Source organism: Fukomys damarensis, unplaced genomic scaffold (genome assembly GCF_012274545.1).
Source record: "Fukomys damarensis isolate Sample0158 unplaced genomic scaffold, DMR_v1.0_HiC HiC_scaffold_36, whole genome shotgun sequence".
Lineage (NCBI taxonomy): Eukaryota > Metazoa > Chordata > Mammalia > Rodentia > Bathyergidae > Fukomys > Fukomys damarensis.
Genome location: NW_022900948.1, coordinates 44,385,538 through 44,389,667, shown reverse-complemented (window position 1 = coordinate 44,389,667; position 4,130 = coordinate 44,385,538).

The window sequence follows — 4,130 nt, the reverse complement described above, 5'->3', positions numbered from 1 at the left end:
CCTGGGCCGCATGGCCCCAGTGTGGCCCCCTGCGCCTCCTGGCTGTGTGACCTTGGCCCACCGCGCCGCCTCGCTGAGCCTGGCGTGTTTGCTCAGCTGTAAACAGCGGCGAATGATGTCACCCGCGCCCTCCCGGATTCCTCGCCGCCTGCCAAGCGTTGGGCGCACGTGGGCCCCGCGTCCACAATTTGCCTCCGCGCTGCAAGGGGTGCGGTTCTTATTATGGGATTTCGGGGGAGAAAAACAGCTCAGAGCGGCAGAGCGGCTTCCCAAGGACGCACAGCGAGAGGCCCAGAGCTGGGAATACGACCCCAAGCAGGACACGGGCGCCCGCGGGGAGGCCTCCTCCTGCCGCGGGGACGGCCAGACCGGGCACGGGCTGCTGTAATCGCATAAAACCAGTGCCAAGCTGAGAGCCACACTGGGGGAAGGCAGAGGACCCGCACACAAAGGCGGGGGACAGCGCAGCCCGGGGGTGCAGAAGTGGGCTGGACGCCCTGGAGAGAGCAGCTCCCCGCCCCCGGGATCCACCTGCTGGCCGGGGCTACTGGAGGGGCCGCGTCGGCCGGGAGGGTGCACGGCCAGACCGCGTTATTCACAGTTTAAAAATCCAGCTAACAAACTGCTAAACAAAATGTGCTCTGTGCTCCTTCCTTGACAAATACACCGTCGCCATAAGGACGCGGGTTCTGGAAGCCCGGGTTCTACTTAAGTCTCAGCCCCGTCTTCCGAGCGTGCCCTTGGCGGCAGGGTGGCGTGGCCGGGACGACCAGCCCGGTCCCCAATTCCTGCCCAGGCCCTCTTCCCTTTCTGCTCCGGGCAGGGCGGGGAGAACAGGCTGGCAAGCGGCGGGGAATCCAGGGCCCTGGGTTAAGTAAGGGGCCAGGGCTGCAGCTGCTGCACGTCCCCAGGGGATTCGGATTGGGGGCGCCTCCTGCGGAGCCCTTGGGGTGACCCCCGCTGGATATAGGGTCCTCCTTTCTTTCTGATCGTGCTCCTCACCTCACCCAGCCGCAGAGCCCACCCCAGGATCCCAGGAGCCCTCCCACGCTTCCCCTGGCCCCCAGCCCAGTTGGGCCTGGTTCTTTCCCCGCTGCCCCTGCCGCTCCTCTCCCTCCCCTCCCCCGAATCCCAGCTCCACTCTGGTGCCCAGCCTGCCCCTGTGTCAGCCAGACAGATCTTTCCAGAACACAGCCGGCCACTTCCTCCCCTCCCCGCCAGGCCTGGCTCCAGGCCCCTGCTCGCGCGTCATCCCAGCCCCGAGGGCTGCCTCCGCGCAGCCCAGCTTAGCTGTGTGGACCTCGTGTCCAGCTCGGATAGTCCTGTCCTTCCAGGCTGCGTCTGCAGAGAGCTACTCCCTCCGCTGGAACCGGGCGCATCCTGTCCGTATTGCCAACCTCGCAGGGTCATCTCCGGGGACCCTTCCTGAGCCCCAGGCTGGCAGAGCTGATTACGCGTGCAGTCTGCAGCGGACCTGGGCTGTGCGAGCCAGGACCGGCGGGGACAGTTGGCCGCCCGTCGTCCAGGCATCCACAAGGGAGGCGACCCAGAGGGGTCACGGAGGCTGAGGAAGGGCCGAGTCCGTGCTGTGGGAGAAATCGGGACAGAATGGCAGCCCAGGCCTGCTGCGTGCTTAGCCCAGCGCCGGGCCTTTCTGCTAAGCGTGTCCTGTTTTCCTTTTGTTCTTCTAGCCCTGGGAACTGAACCTGGGCCTTCCCCATGAGCTACACCCACCGGCCATTTTTTATTTTGAGACAGGGTTTTGCCAAACTGCCCAGGCTGGGCTCAAACTCAAGATCTTGCTGCCTCAGCCTTGCAGAGTGCTGGGATGACGGAGCACCACCCCACCCAGTTCACTACCACCTGTGGGATGGGACCCACGAGCTCCTTTCCGTGGTCTCAGGACACCAAGACCCAAGAGCTTCAGCGACACCGACGTAGGGCAGGCACGCAGCGGATCAGCCTGTGGTGCGCACCTCTGCTTCCCTGCTGGGGAGACCAAGGCAGGGGAAGCCTGGAGGGGAGGAGCTGGGCCTCCCACATGCAGCAGCTGTGTGGCCTGGGACCCCCACTGTCGCCACCAGCCTGGGTTTCCTCATCTGCCATGCACCCCCTTGTAGGTAGTGTGATGGGAACCCAATGGCAGTCAAGCCCCCCACAAGAGCTCCACACACATAAAGGACCCCTCCCAAGCCTTGTGTGGACAAAGAACACTTTCCATAGGAGGGCGGGATATGGGGCTCAGAAGGGGACCCCACTCATCTGAGGCCACACAGCAAGGAAGAGGAGCCTGAGTTTTTGCCCTTATCTCCTCTGCTGCCTGCCTCTGAGGAAGGTATTACACATACTCCTCGCTCATTGCCGGGAGGAGGAACCACAAGAGACTGTTGGAAGAAAACCTGAGAGGGCCGGGTGCGATGTGTGTGCCTGTGATCCCAGCACTCTGGGAGGCTGAGGCAGGAGGATCCCAGATGCCAGCCCAGTTTCCAGGGACTTAGTGAGATCCTGTCTCAAACAGTAACAAAAGGGCTGGGATCCTGGCTTCAATTTCCAGTACCACGAAACAAAGAGTACCACCCTGGACTCCAGCGCTCAGTCTGCTCCTGAGTCCCACCCCTTCCCTGGGGCTGGCATGAAGCACCTCCCACAGGCTCACAGGAAGTGTGGTCCAGACCCTCCAATACGGCCTGAACCCTCATCTCAGGGACCCACGGGCCACACTTGTTTCTCCCAGGACGTCTCAGAGTTCCCATGATGTCCTTGGAAGTGTTGGCCCATTTTGCAGAGGAGAAAGTTGAGGCCCCTGACAGACGTGACCTCCAGGCGCTGGCTCTGCCTGAGCTGGGGTAGGGGTGGATGGAAGCCATGGTGAGGCGGGAGGGGCAGGGGCAGCACTGACCGCACCCACCGCTCCCTGTCCGGGGAGTTCTGCACCTATGGGTGCTGTGTGTGTTCACGGGCTCCTGTGACCTGCATCTTGTGTGTGTGCGTGTGTCGTGCTAACTGGGGCCCTCGCGGGGGGAACAGCACTGCAGATATGGAGGTGGAGTTGGCTGGGACGGTGGGACCTAGGGAGGCCCAGCTTCTCCCCAGTAGAGTCAATCAGTGGGCCAGGGATCAGGCTGGGCAGACTGGGGAAGGCTGCTTGCTCCACCCCTGGTGGAACCACAGTGGCCTTACATTGCCATCTGTAAATCTGGCCCAAGAGCATGTGCCAAAGGGCCCAGAAAAGAGCCTGAAGCGCGCAGCCCTGCACGGGGGAAGCTGAGGCGGGAGGAGCACCATGAGTTCCAGGCCAGCGTGGGTAACGGTGAGCAAGGCCAGCCCGAACCACAGTTCATAGAGACTGCCTCAAACTAAAACAGACACGGAGACCTACCAGCCACGGGAGCGCCGGGAGCATGGTGAGCGCGCATCCAGGATTGAGCCCCCGGGATCTCAGTCCAGCAGGGACCGCGACCCCTTCCGTCCCCCACAGCTGGCTCGGGGACTTTTCTCACTTACTTCTGCTCGGTCCCCTTAGAGATCACGGCTTAGCAGGCCACTCCCTGCAGCCCCGTTTCCTCCACAGTCCCTGCCCCCTAGTGGCACGTGGGCACTTAATTTTTTCTTGCGGTTTTGGGGGTCGAACCCAGGCCTTCACACTGCGATCCATTCCCAGACTTTTTTTTTTTTTTTTTTTGGACTGGGTCTTGCTAAATTGCCCAGCATGAGGGGCTGGCGATTTAGCTCAGTGGTTCCTCGAAAACACAAGGACCCGCGTACGATCACCTGGACCTCCCCCCAAATTTGCCCAGGCTGAGCTAGCACTTGCAACCCTACTGCCTCAGCCTAACTAGTAACTGGATGACAGGCTTGGGCCACCACGCCCTGCATAGGGGTACAGTTCTGAGCGCCCGCCCTGGAGGATTCTGGTAAGTAACACCCCACTAAAGAACTATAACTCCAGGCCCAGAGACCCAGCTCTGTGGCTGCCTTGTTGTCCTGCGGCGCCGGGGTGGCTCTCCCGTCTCCAGGCCTCGTTTACCCGGCTGTACAATGCGCCCTGTAGGGCTGGCTGCAGGTTTACTGAGCATCTGCTAAGTGGCGGATGGGGGAACCGGAGGCCTCGCGCTGCACAGACAGACGCC